The sequence below is a fragment of the Theropithecus gelada genome, chromosome 4, assembly GCF_003255815.1.
Source record: "Theropithecus gelada isolate Dixy chromosome 4, Tgel_1.0, whole genome shotgun sequence".
NCBI lineage: Eukaryota > Metazoa > Chordata > Mammalia > Primates > Cercopithecidae > Theropithecus > Theropithecus gelada.
Window position 1 is genome coordinate 20,999,744 of NC_037671.1, and position 14,739 is coordinate 21,014,482.

The 14,739-nt window shown below is 38.9% G+C and overlaps 1 protein-coding gene across 5 annotated transcripts in view; it reads right to left on the minus strand.

Moving 5' to 3' along the window:
* KIF13A (kinesin family member 13A) overlaps positions 1-14,739 on the minus strand; it is a 233,685-nt gene that overhangs the window by 184,396 nt on the left and 34,550 nt on the right. The window lies entirely within an intron of this gene.

Genomic DNA, 14,739 nt, shown 5'->3' on the forward strand with positions numbered 1-14,739 from the left:
TTTTTTTTTTTGAGACGGAGTCTCGCTGTGCTCCCAGGCTGGAGTGCAATGGCGTGATCTCGGCTCACTGCAAGCTCCGCCTCCCGGGTTCACGCCATTCTCCTGCCTCAGCCTCCCAAGTAGCTGAGACTACAGGCGCCCGCCACCACGCCCGGCTAGTTTTTTGTATTTTTAGTAGAGACGGGGTTTCACCATGTTAGCCAGGATAGTCTCGATCTCCTGACCTCGTGATCCACCCGCCTCAGCCTCCCAAAGTGCTGGGATTACAGGCTTGAGCCACCGCGCCCGGCCAGCCAGGCTGGTCTTGAACTCCTGACCTCAAGTGATCCGCCGACCTTGGCGTCCCAAAGTGCTGGGATTACAGGGATAAGCCATTGCACCTGGCCCATTGCCCCTAACTTAAGTTTAATAAGATCTCTCTTGTGCCACCGACCCACACGTGTGCACAAGCACCCCATTGTATGTTTCACAGTCCCAAGCAAACGTTATAAGAAGAAAATGGAGGCAGAGAGAGTTTGCAGGTATTATGTGCCAGGCTGGTGCCAAGCATTTTACACATATTGTTTCATTTAATCATAGTAATCCTATAATGTGGCTATTATTGCCCTAGGTCATAGATGAGGTTCAGAGAAGTTAACAAACATCATGAAAGTCAGTAATGCAACAAACTGTATTCACAGTATTAACAAATAATACAAACATTTAAAAAAATGTAATGAATGATAAAGCAGATTTATGTGTTACATTTAAGTGTGTTTGCATTCCCTTGGGAGAAAAAAAATGAGTAGTAACAACGAGAATGTTTGTTAGGGCAAAAGGAAAAGGAGGTTGGGCACAGTGGCTCACATCTATAATCCCAGCACTTTGGGAGGCTGAGGTGCAGGGATCCCTTGAGCACAGAAGGTCCAGACTAGCCTGGGCAACATGGCAAAATCCCATCTCTACAAAAAATACAAAAAATAGGTTGGTGTGGTGGTGTGTGCCTGTAGTTTCAGCTACTTGGGAGGCTGATGTGAAAGGATCACCTGAGTCTGGGGAAGTTGAGGCTGCAGTGAGCTCAACCACAGTCACTGCACTCTAGCCTGGGTGACAGAGGGAGACCCTGTCTACATATGTATGTACATACATACATACATACATACATACATACATACATGGAAAGGAAGTCTGGAGTCGGGAGTAACCAACCAACCCTTTCAAGTGGAGAACAGCAACCAACAGACCATTGGAAGTCTCTGGTAATTCCAATATTTGTTATTGCTAGTGAGTCCGAAATTCAAGAGGAAGCACATCCTCAATATAGATTAAACTCCTGAGGTTGCGCTGATCTCAGCAGTGATCTCCAATTGTTTTAGTCCTTCAACCTTACATATGTTTCTTTTTGTAACTGTCTGAGTAAAACTTGCAATAACTTCCTCCACAGTCCTGAAGACACAGTAAATCAAATTGTGTCGTCTTTACAGAAGTCTCTTCATGTAGTAATGGGAAGCAATGGTGCTTTTAAAATACAGCAGTGGAGTGATTTATTTGAGGTCTTTGCTAAGTGAAATTTAGCATTCTATAGATGGGAATCTGCATCTCAAGCATCACTATTCATCCAACTATTACTGTGCAATATAAGAATGTACAAGAACCTAGACTGGGACCACAGATGCAAGACACCCTGCCCAGTTAATTTCTTTCCTTTTTTTTTTTTTTGGTTTTACTTGTTTGTTTGTTTGAGATGGAGTCTCACTCTGTCGACCAGGCTGGAGTGCAGTGGCACAATCTCCGTTCACCGCAACCTCCACCTCCTAGGTTCAAGCAATTCTCCTGCCTCAGTCTCTCGAGTAGCTGGGACTACAGGCGCATGCCACCAAGCCCAGTTGAGTTTTGTATTTTTAGTAGAGATGGGGTTTCACAATTTGGCCAGGCTGGTCTCCAACTCCTGACCTCAGGTGATCCGCCTGCCTCAGCCTCCCAAAGTGCTGGGATTGCAGGCATGAGCCACCATGCCCCGCCCTAATTACTTAATTTTTAAAACTTTTTTTGTAGAGATGGGGACTCACTATGTTGCCCAGGCTGGTCTCGAACTCCTAGCCTCAAGTGATCTTCTCACCTCGGCCTCCCAAAGTGCTGGAATTACAGGCATGAGTCACCATGCCTGGCCTTTAGACTGCTATTAAATGTGGCAATTGCTACATTTAATACATGATTTATTACAACCCAATTAGAAAGCATAGTGTCTGACACGTAAGTGCTCAACAAAGACAACAAAGACCTGCCGAATGAAGGAAGGAAAAAAGAATGGTAATGAAACAAGCATACACAAAACATGACCAATGTAATAAGAAAGGTATGAAACATGCCTGGAGTTTGGAGGGTGGAGACATTGCTCCTGGCAGAAGAAATCATGAAGCGCTTCATGAAGATGGAACAGTCTTGAAAGACGGGGACACCATCTACCCTCTCCAATTCCCCAGTCTAACTTCTCATCTAATGAAGAATTGGGCTTATTATATTGTGGCAGCCTGGAAACATATGCTTATGACTTGATCTAAAACAAACTTCATATAAAGAATAAAAAAGCGGCCGGGCCCGGTGGCTCAAGCCTGCAATCCCAGCACTTTGGGAGGCCGAGACGGGCGGATCATGAGGTCAGGAGATCGAGACCATCCTGGCTAACACGGTGAAACCCCGTCTCTACTAAAAAAAAAAAAAACAAAAAAAACAAAAAACTAGCCGGGCGAGGTGGTGGGCGCCTGTAGTCCCAGCTACTCTGGAGGCTGAGGCAGGAGAATGGCGTAAACCCAGGAGGCGGAGCTTGCAGTGAGCTGAGATCCGGCCACTGCACTCCAGCCTGGGCGACGGAGCGAGACTCCGTCTCAAAAAAAAAAAAAAAAAAAAAGAATAAAAAAGCATTAACTTCTAAATAGCCTTCTAGAAAGTTCACAACTAAATCTCACTGAAATGTCAGAATCTAGTATTTCGTTTTCTGAACTATAATGGATTCAACATGGTACTTACAAATCTCTTTCCTCCATTTTCTTCCCGTACATGGAAGATTTCCTTAAATCATCAACTTGGAACTGAAAGTCTTTAAAATTTCACTCCCTTAGAGTGATTTTTTTTTTCACCCAGCAATAAAAAAGTCGTGTTGTTATATACGGAATGGACTCATTTTTATGTATTTGTTCTACAAAACCAGTTCAATGTAGCCAACCAATCTCATGAGATTTTCTAGCCTTGCATGTCAAAAACCCCATGATGGTAAAGAGATGAGTCACTGAACTCATCATATGCAATAGTTATGTAAGCAAATTGGCACAAATTCCTTCTTTAAGACCTCTATTATTTTCTCTAATTGAGTAAAAGTATAAAGAGAAACAAATTTAAATCTTAGAAAAACTCTAAGGTGCTTTACGGTGCTTTCCGGTTCCTCTTTCCTCCCCCTTTCCCTGTGCATCTGTTACATGTTAACAACACTAAAACAACAGAAGACCTCTATAAACAACAGTGCCTGCAAGGAATATATAAGACATTCTGTTGCATATCTCAGTAACAGATGTTTCAGTGCTACATCTGAAATCCAATATTCAGTAAAGCGGTGATGATATACTTCATTGTAACACAACAGAGAATTATAAGTTATACTTTGTTTTTATTTATAATAGCTCCTCAAGACCATTCGAGTTTATTCTTCAACAGTCTTGCTGTCACTGAACATAGTCTTCTTTGCTTTGGAGTCTGAGAATCTAACCATTTTGTCGGAGGCGTTAGAACCAGAGTGATTCCTTCTTGAATGTAGCCAAGGGCTGGGTAAAATAAGACTGAGACCTACTGGTCTGCATTCCCAGGAGGTTAGGCATTCTAAGTCACAGGAGGAGGTAGGAGGTCGGCACAAGGTACAGATCACACATACCTTGCTGATAAAACAGCATGAGGTGAAGAAGCTGGCTAAAACCTACCAAAACCAAGATGGCAAGGAAAGTGACCCCTGGTCATCTTCACTGCTCATTATATGCTAATTATAATGCAGTAGCATGTTAAAAGAAACTCTCACCCACCATGATAGTTTATGTGGTCTAAAAAGGGAGGAACCCTCAGTTCTGGGAATTGTCCCTTTGTGGGAAAACTCATGAATGATCCACCCCTTGTTTAACATATAATCAAGAAATAACCATAAAAATGGGGAACCAGCAGCCCTGGGGCTGCTCTGCCTAGGGGGTAGCCATTCTCTTTATTCCATTACTTTCTTTTGAGACAGGGTCTCGCACTGTCGCCCAGGCTGGAGTACAGTGGTACGATCTCAGCTCACTGCAACCTCCATCTCCCAGGTTCAGGCAATTCTCCTGCCTCAGCCTCCTCAGTCACTGGGACTATAGGTGTGCACTAACATGCCAGGCTAATTTTTGTATTTTTAGTAGCGACAGGGTTTCACCATGTTGGCCAGGCTGGTCTTGAACTCCTAACCTCAAGTAATCTGCCTGCCTCGGCCTGGCCTCCCAAAGTCCTGGGATTACAGGCGTGAGCTACCACGCCCAGCCTCTTTTACTTTCTTAATAAATTTGCCTTCGTTTTACGGACTTGCCCAAATTCTTTCTTGTGTGAGATCCAAGAACTCTCGTTTGGGTTCCGGATCAGGACCCCTTTCCAGTAACATCTTAACATGGAAATGAAGTCTCATCATGGCTGTATTGGAATGCTACATACACTCAGAGGATTAGAGAATACCATCAATTATCAAGTCAAATTGTCAGGCCTCTGAGCCAAAGCTAAGCCATCATATCCCCTGTGACCTACAGGTACACATCCAGATGGCCGGTTCCCGCCTTAACAGATGACATTCCACCACAAAAGAAGTTAAAATGGCCTGTTCCTGCCTTAACTGATGACATTACCTTGTGAAATTCCTTTTCCTGGCTCATCCTGGCTCAAAAGCTCCCCCACTGAGCACCTTGTGACCGCCCCCCAACCCCTGCCCACCAGAAAACAACCTGACTGTAATTTTCCTTTACCTATCCAAATCTTATAAAACGGCCCCACCCCTATCTCCCTTCGCTCTCTTTTCGGACTCAGCCCGCCTGCACTCAGGTGAAATAAACAGGCTTGTTGCTCACACAAAGCCTATTTGGTGGTCTCTTCACACGGACGCGCATGAAACAAATCTCACTTCATATATATGTAACATACCCAAGTGAGCAGAGCTAGACACTGGCAGACAGGGGCAGAGCCCAGGTTTCTGGATTGCCAGTTGTAACTAACACATGTAACCATGCTCACAGTTGGTATTACCAGAGATCTCCTGGTAAGGCTGCAATGATCTCTGTTAAACAAAGAAGTCCTGACTATAACAATGATCTTGAGTGAGTTCACTGGGAAAAAACACGGTCCGTACACTACATTTCTAAATATTTTTGTTACAGTTTTTTGTTTCAGAGAGGAGTTGAAAAGTTTGGATGAATTATCTGGTGTGTTGGTATGCTATCTGTATTCATGGTGAAAACTGCTCATTATAAAGCATTTGCTACATTTATTACTTACTTATACAGTAAGCATTTTCTTAGTCTACCTGTGCTTTAGTTTGGTTACAGTAGTAGTAGCAGCGATGGTGGTGGTAATAATAACAAATAACATGACTGAATATGTACTATGCCTATCACTGTTCTAACAACTGTATATATTTCTCCTTTACTCTCTCAACAGTAAGGTATTTCTTTCAGTTTCCTCATGGAAACTAGTATCAGAGAAAGTCCTCCCTAGGACAATTAAATATAACACTAGAACAGAAAACATAGTTAAAATCCATTGTAGAATATTTTTCATAAAAAGATCAATTAACGTCCTGCTACTATCACCATCCAGAGCAATGCTGTTGTTTCTTCTCCTTCTCCTCCTCCTCCTCCTTCTTCTTCTCCTCCTCCTCCTTCTTCTCCTCCTCCTTCCTCTCTTCCTCCTCCTTCTCCTCCTCCTCGTCATCCTCCTTCTCCTTCTTCTTCCTCTTCTTCCTCCTCTTCCTCTTCTTCTTCTTCTTCTTTTGGAACACTATTTTGAAGGTACATCAGCAAAATGCTTCTTAAACTTCAATATGTATACAGATGCTTCAGGAACACTGTTAAACGCAGATTTTTCGATTCTGTAAATCCGGGGTGGGTCCTGAGCTTCTGCATTTCCAATGAGCTCCCAGGGTGTGCTGATGCTGCTGATCCACAAGGGATTCGAGCAAAATTAAGTTATGGAGAAAGCATTACTGTTTAATTTTACATATGGTAGGAAAATACTGTTACTGAACCTACAGATGAAACCTAATTAGGGGTCAAAAATCAACCATAGATAGAGCATATTTTGTCTTTCCAGTCATTGTTTCCTTCTTTCAAGAGGCAGCAGCAGAGATAAGAGAGAATTCCCTGTTCCCCTTACCAGACCAGTGAAGGGTTTTCAGGAAGAGACCTCACAGGAGAGCTATACGTAACAGACAGCAGAAGGCAGGGCTTGAACTAATGGCTGCATAATTAGCTTGATATAAAAGAAGATTATTTGCATTTCAAGTGTTACACATTTTCCCCATAACAAGAATTCCTGTAGTTAGCATTTTTTATGACAGACTTTTTAATTAGTTAGGACTTAACATATATATATATTTTTTTTTTTTGGAGACAGAGTTTCGCTCTTGTTGCCCAGGCTGGAGTGCAATGGCTCGATCTCGGCTCACCACAACTTGTGCCTCCTGGGTCCAAGCGATTTTCCTGCCTCAGCCTCCCAAGTAGCTGGGATTACAGGCATGTGCCACCTGTTAGCCTTACCGCCTTTACCACTGACGTCCTCTGAGAAATCACAAAGTAATTTGTGATTCAATGCTTTATGTAACTTTAACTTGCTTTCAAAACTTCACCCTGTTTTCTGAGGAGTTCCAGTTAATTGATTGATCCATACACACACAAGTTCTTATAGATGAAAACTCAGGACAGTGGAACATATTTCTGAGTGCCCTCCTGAGTTCAGTATGCCCCAAATCCATTTTCACTCCATTAAATAACAAGCATATATGCTAGAACACAAGTTACCACTCCCCGTCTCTTGGTTATCTAGCTGCACTAATAAACCAAGAAAAGATTAACCAATTGTGACAGCTTATCAAGACCTCAAGAAAAAGATTCACCTCCAATTGCACACACATGAACAGGAGGCCAAAGACAAAGTAGTTGGCCCGTCTTGTTCCACTCCTTCCCAAATTAACTCCCCTGTCTAAACCACACAGGCACTGAGAGGCAGCAGAAGCCCAGGGTGTAAAACAAAACAGAAACACAAAACACGCAGAAATTCCAGCTCAATTTCACTTCTGAAATCTAAAGAAAATCTTTCTATTTATTTATAAAATATATAACCCATGATTTTTGCACCTGATAATTCTATGCTAGCTTCTCTTCTTGATCAAAAGAAATGAAAGATATAAACACCAATGGGGGAAAAAAACTATCATTAGCAAACAAAATTATTATCTATAATCTATAAAGAAAAGCCAAGACAAAAAAAGATACCAGAATTAATGAGAATCTAGCAAAGTTACTGCCTATAAGTATATACTAAAGTCAACAGCATTTCTAAGCTACAAGAAAAAAGAGAATGCAACTTAAAATGACCACTTGTAGGTTGGGCACAGTGGTTCACTTCTGTAATTCCAGCACTTTGGGAGACCAAGGTGGAAGGATTATCTGAGCCCAGCAGTTTGAGACCAGTCTGGGCAACATGGCAAGATCCTGTCTCTATTTAAAAAACCAGAAATTTTAAAAATTCTTTAAAATGACCACTTTTGTTATATTTATGCAATTGAATACCTTACAGCAATAACAATGAACAATCTAGAACTACAACTAGATGATCACAAAAATAACACTGAGCAAAAGAAGCTAGATACAGAAGGGCATATACTGTATGATTCTGTTTATGTAAGGTGCCAAAATAGGCTAAACTGACTCATGATTTTAAAAGTCAGGACAGTGGCAGCCCTTGGGGATGTTAGTAACAGCAAAGAAACAAGAGGAGGGTTTCTAGGGAGCTGCTAATGTTAGTTTTTGATCTAGGTCTGGAGTTTAACTTGAAAATTCAGCATCCATACAGAAAAAATGCATGTATCGTATTATACTTCAGTTAACAAAAATAAAAATACCACTTGCAATAGAAAAAAAAAAAATTAAGTACCCAGATACAAATCTAACAAAAAAGATGCAAAAACCTTATAAAGACTTTTTTATGTAAAATTTTTATTGCTAAAGAAGAACTAAATAAACGGATATGCCATGTTTTCAAATTAGAAAATCCAACACTGTAAAGATGCCAATTCTTTTCACATTGAACTATGTGTCCAGTGCAATCCCAAAATAGTTTTTAATGGCATCTAAAAGAATGACCAAACCACCCCTATAGCAGAACACAATGAAGAAACTGGTCCTACAGTTATCAGTACTGCAGTGTGGTACTGCCTCAGAGACAGACAAACAGAACACCGAAACTGAAGAGACGGCCCTGAAAATGATCCTCAGTTATCCGGAAACCTGGTCTGATACAACCAGTATCACAGATCAGTGAGAAAGGCTACACTATTCAACAAATAGTGCTAGGATAATAGGTTATCTTGATGGGGGGAAATTAATATCTACTTCATACCATTTTTTAAAAATCAATTTCAAGGATTTAAATGTGAACTGTAAAGTTTAAGACTTTTAGAAGGTATAAGAGAGTATTTGTATGAGCTTAGAGAAGAACTTTTTAAAACATGACACATACGACATTAAAAAAAAAAAAAAAAACACAGAGATGAAGGCTTGCTATGTTGCCAAGGCTGATCTTGAACCCCTGGGCTCAAAGCGATCCTCCCACCTCAGCCTCCCCAAGTGCTGGGATTACAGATATGAGCCACCACATCTGGCCAATAAAGCATTCATCTTAAAAGGGTAAACTTCACTATTTAAAAAATCAGAACTTCTAATAATCAGAAAATAAATAAAACCAAGCAAAAAAAGAATCCACAAACTGGAAAAAGATTTTGCATAACAAAAGATTAATATACACAATATATAAATAACTCCAAGGAATCAATTTTGAGAGGCCAAAAAAAATTGAGAACACGAGTAAAAAGAGAGCAGGTACTTTTCAAAAGAAAACAAATGAATGGCTGATAAATATATGAAAAGATGTTCCATTGCATTGTTATGCAGGAAATGCAAATTAAAACCACAATAAAATATCATTTCACATGCTCCACATCAGTAAAAATTTTTAACTCTGATAATACTAAGTACTGTCGTTATCATATACTACTGGTGATATTAACTACTTAGGAAATCAGTTTTACATGCACATAGTAAAGTTTAACATGCACACATGCTATGATCCAGCAATCCAAATGTTCATAGCAGCACTGTTCATAAAAGCCCCAAACTGGAAACTACCCAAATGTCCATCAACAATGAAAGGATAAACTGTAGTATATTCATACAATGGAATACCATGCAACAGCAAAAGTGAATTCAGCTACGTGCATCAACATGGACAAATGAATCTCAAGAACAAACTTGACTGTGCAGGTGGTTGCACAACTGGATATACATTTATCAAAGCTCATCAAAACTGTACACTTAAAATGGGTAAATTCTTATTATATGTAAATTATACCTCAATAAAGCTATTCCAAAAACAGATGAGCAAATATAGTGGGAGGAAAAGTTCAAAAAGTATCATTCTATTTACAAAAATATCAAAACCAGGCAAATATAATATTAAAGTTGTTAAATTATAAAGAAAATTAAGGAAAATAAATATAAAATTCAGGACAGTCATTTCCTTTCACAGGTATAATGGGAAGGAGTGGAAATGGGAATACGTGATATAAGAGACAAAAAAGTACAAGCTGGGTGGTGATACAAGGTACTTACATTTTTTTCTTAACTGTTGAAACCTAATATATAAGTTATATACTCCTTTATTATACAGGCAATGCTTTGAATTTTTTAAATAAAGCAAATCTAAATAGTTCTATTTTTAAAATATCAACTTAAGGACAATAAACTTATTTTAGCAAAATTTGATAATACATAATAATTAAGGCTAGCTACTTTGTTTTTCTTTCAGATTCCTTCTTAACTTCAAAAGTTCAAAACTTCATTGCCTGTTAAGTTTTCTGAATTTGGTAATAGTCTTAGAAAATACAACAAGAGCTGGGCACAGTAGATCACTCCTGTAATCCCAGCACTTTGGGAGGCTGAGGTGGGTGGATCACCTAAGGTCAGGAGTTCGAGACCAGCCTGGCCAACACGGTGAAACCCTGTCTCTACTAAAAATACAAAAAAAAATAGCCAGGCATGGTGGTGGGTGCCTGTAATCCCAGCTACTCAGGAGGCTGAGGCAGGAGAACCGCTTGAACCTGAGAAGTGGAGGCTGCAGTGAGCCGAGATTGCGCCATTGTACTCCGGCCTGTGTGACAAGAGCAAAACTCCATCTCCAAAAAAAAAAAAGAAAGTACACCAAGTATTAAGGGCTAAAGGGCTATATGGTGTATTTAACCTACTCTCAAAGAGTTCAAAAAATAAATTATGTATTTTTTCCACAAAAATATAAGGCAAATGCAGCAAAGCTTTAAATTGTGCAAGTCTGCTATTCTTGCAATTTGTCATTCTTTCAAAATTAAAACTGTGTTGTCCAAGGAGACACTAAAAACTCAGCACAGGAAATATCATTTGATACTGAGAATATACTTTTAATGTCTCTATCCTACTTTTTTCTATTCTATTTTGTTTTTATTTTAATGAATCACATAACCGAGTTACTTGCTCTCCCTCGACTGGTTTCAGACTAAAAGATGCTGAAATAGCCAGAATAGGCTTGACTTGAAGAGATTCATTACCAAAGTGTCCTAGACTAAAGTTAACTGTCACTGAGCAGTCAAGGGTTTTATATGGCACCAAAAGTGGTGGCACTCTGGGAGAAGACCCTGTAGATTAACAAATTTCTGTTTTAAAAGAGTATAGTTCTCTTTGGAAAATAAAATACACAGTCAAATTACTCCCAACTTCAGAAAAAAATGAAAGAATTCAACTCACTCTCTTAACACTGTAGCTTTTCTAAAGCAAAGTAAGTTAGGCTGCATGAATATTGAAGAGAAACATTTTGGCTCCCAAACTTGACACAGTACTCACCACATATGGTCCATTTACTTTTTTTTTTTTTTTTTTTAAAGACAAGTCACACTCTGTCGACCAGGCTGGACTGCAGCAGCGCAATCTCGGCTCACTGGGATCTCTGCCTCCAGGTTCAAGCGATACTCTGTGTCAGCCTCGTGAGTAGCTGGAATTACAGGTGCCCACCACCACGGCTGGCTAGTTTTTCTGTTTTTTGTAGAAACAGGTTTCACTATGTTGGCTGGGCTGGTCTCAAACTCCTAACCTCAAACGATCCACCCATCTCGGCCTCCCGAAGTTCTAAGATTACAGGCGTGTGCCACCGCGCCTGGCCTAAACATCTTTTTTCCTTGTTTATATTAATAGTATAAACACGTTATGCAATAGGGAATGAGCATAAGCCCTCTGAAAGCAAAATCCACACTCTAATAAATACTTTTCGACTAACACTAAACAGCCTTTTGCCTTTCTTACATTATATTCAATATGAATACACATGTCAAATGTACAATATACAACATGACCCAAAGAAAAATAAGACCAGATGTGAGGGGAATGTACACCATCTCAAAGGAGATGCTAAAACTCGCCAACCACTATACATCATACTTCATTATGAATTTGCATTAGTCTCCTCTGGGTCAAAAAGGCACTTTTCATAGAAAAATTTATCGTGCCCTGGTTTGTCATAAGTATAAATCTTTTAGGAAAAAGTCACCAGAGTGTACCATAGCTCATTGATAAGTTAATTACTAGTGGGACAAAGCATGTGACCAATGGCTTTGGAGAAGGCTCTGTTTAATATTTATTACAGTAACCACAAAGGCCTTCCTGCTATGAATTAAAGCCACCATCAACATTTTAATTCTGGCTACTGAGTGATTAGAGAAATAATAAGTAGCTACTGATATATTTCTGCACTTTAATATAAACAACTGTGACTGTCTGGAGACCTTAACTGCATACGGGGTATCTAAATGTACTTAGTTGTTAGTGCAGGTCTCTTAAGGGTAAAGGGGAGGAGACAGGAAAGGAAAAGAAAAACATACTTGTAAACACCATCACAAAATACACCTGTCACCAGTTCTTAATTTTCTAGAGTTTCAGAAGCCTTTGAAATTTTGATCAAAGACATGAAGTCTCTCACTCTTAGAAACTGTATATGCATACACAAACACACCATTTTACTTTTAATGTCGGGGGTTCACTGCCTTCAGTTTAAATGTCCTGCACTACACAGTCATTATACTGCATATACGGTAATAAGAAAACGAACGCCAACTCGAGTTTTTACGCCTAAAGAATGACAAACTAAGAGGTCATCTAAACAGAGTTAAGAGATAACAAATGCACTACTGGTGGTTTTAAAAGTAATAATTATAAAGATTTTTACATTCATAAAACACACTGATTAACTAACATATCTTTCCTATAAAATGCAGTCACAAACTTACTTTAGCTAGCTCCCTTATTCCTGAACAAAGACTTGTACTGAGACAATTATTAATTACAACCAATTTACTGGGCACTCACAATGCAAGAGTCTGTTGAAAACAAAAACTACTGACCCAAATAGTTTTCCTAGGATATAGTCTGTGGCATACTGCTCTAATTGTTTAACTTAATCCATGTTCTTTTGTAAATCCTTGTTCAAATGTAAATTACATCTGGCAGAGTCTCAGAGTGTATCTGATTTTTCCTGTTGATCTCCATAAATACAAAATTACAAATCTCTGCTTCCTCATATCTAAGTAAAAGAAGAGCTGAGAACAAGCTGATTCAGTTCAAACAAACCAGAAGGGATTTAAACAAATCTAAGCGCAAACTTTATATATTTGGTTAGAGGAACAGAAGATTAAAAATATAATGACTCACAGACATGTGCTTTCAGAAAATGATTTATTAATGGATTACCAAATAAAACTCTGTAATTATGAATTTCACTGGTCAAATTTACCTTCTTATACTCTTTAGGACCAACAGAGAGAAGAACATGTACACAAACACACATTCCTTTCTTATACCCCATTTGTTGGATGAATGCCCCACAGGATTTTAACAAAAGCATTATTTATCCAACAGCTGAGCATCTTAAAATTAAAAAGCAGTAACTATCTCTCAATCTGAGGAATTCATCTTTATGTGTCTAAGAGTCCTCAAATACTTTTAATCATGCCTAAAAAATGAAATATATGACAAAAAATACTCAAAGACACTTAGAAATAACCCTTATCCACCCAACTAGAAAAATCTCTAAATACTAAAGAACTTTTTAAATCTTTCTTAATTTTAAATTTCTTAAAATAATTTCTCAAAAGAATACAACACTATTGAACATAAATGACTAAATATGTGGGATACTTAGAAACAACCGTATCCACCCACCTAGAAAAATCTCTAATTACTAAAGGACTTTTAAACCTTTCTTAATTTTAAATTTCTTAAAATAATTTCTCAAATGAATATAACACTATTGAACACAAATGACTAAATATATGGGCTATCACAAACCCACTTTAGTAGTACACCTAAGGACACCTAAGGAATTGTACTTATAACACTTTGCCAACCATCCATTTATTCATATGTGGGGTCTGATGCAACTCACCTCATGCTACTTTTATTTTTTATTTTTTTGGAGACAGGGTCTGGCTCTGTTGGAGCCTCCTGCCTCAGTCTCCTGAGTAGCTGGGACCACAGGTATGTGCCACCACGCCCAGCTAATTGTAAACAAATTTTTTGTAGAGATGGGGTTTTGCCATGTTGCAAAGGCTGGTCTTGAAATCCTGGGCTCAAGTTATTCTCTTGCTTTGGCCTCCCAAAGTGTTGGCATTAGAGATGTGAGCCACTGTGATCAGCCTTAATTTTTTAAAAACAGCTTTAAGATATAATTTATATACCATATAATTTACTCACTTAAAGTGTACAATTCAGTGATTTTTAGCATATTCACAGAGTTATGTGGCCATCACCACAATTAATTGTAGAACATTCTCAATACCCCCCTCCCAAAATGCCATACCCCTCAGCAGTCACTCTCCATTTCCCCCAATTCCCCCAAGCCTAGGCAACCATCAATCTACTTTCTGTCTCCACGAATATGCCTGCTCTGGACATTTCACATCAATGGAATCATACAATATATGATCTTTATGACTGGCTTCTTTCATTTAGTATTATGTTTATAAAAAGTTCATCAATGTTATACATGGCATGTCACCACTTTATTCCATTTTATGAATTCCACTGTATGAATATATCACATATTCTTTATCCATTCATCAGTTGATGGACATTTGGTGCCTCATTACAAAAATCTTTTTTCTTAAAAGAATTTTTTAGCCTTCCAAAAATATCTTTATTTACAACTTTTGTAGAAGCAATCTGGCAATTTATATTTATAATTTAAATGCTCCTAGTCTTTTCCTAGGTTTCCACTTCAACTAATTTATATTAAGAAAATAACTGGCCAAGCATGATGGCTCATGCCTATAAACCCAACACTGTGGGTGGCCAAGGCTGGGGGATCGCTTGAGGCCAGGAGTTTGAGACCAGGCCAGGCAACAGGGCAAGATACTGCCACTAT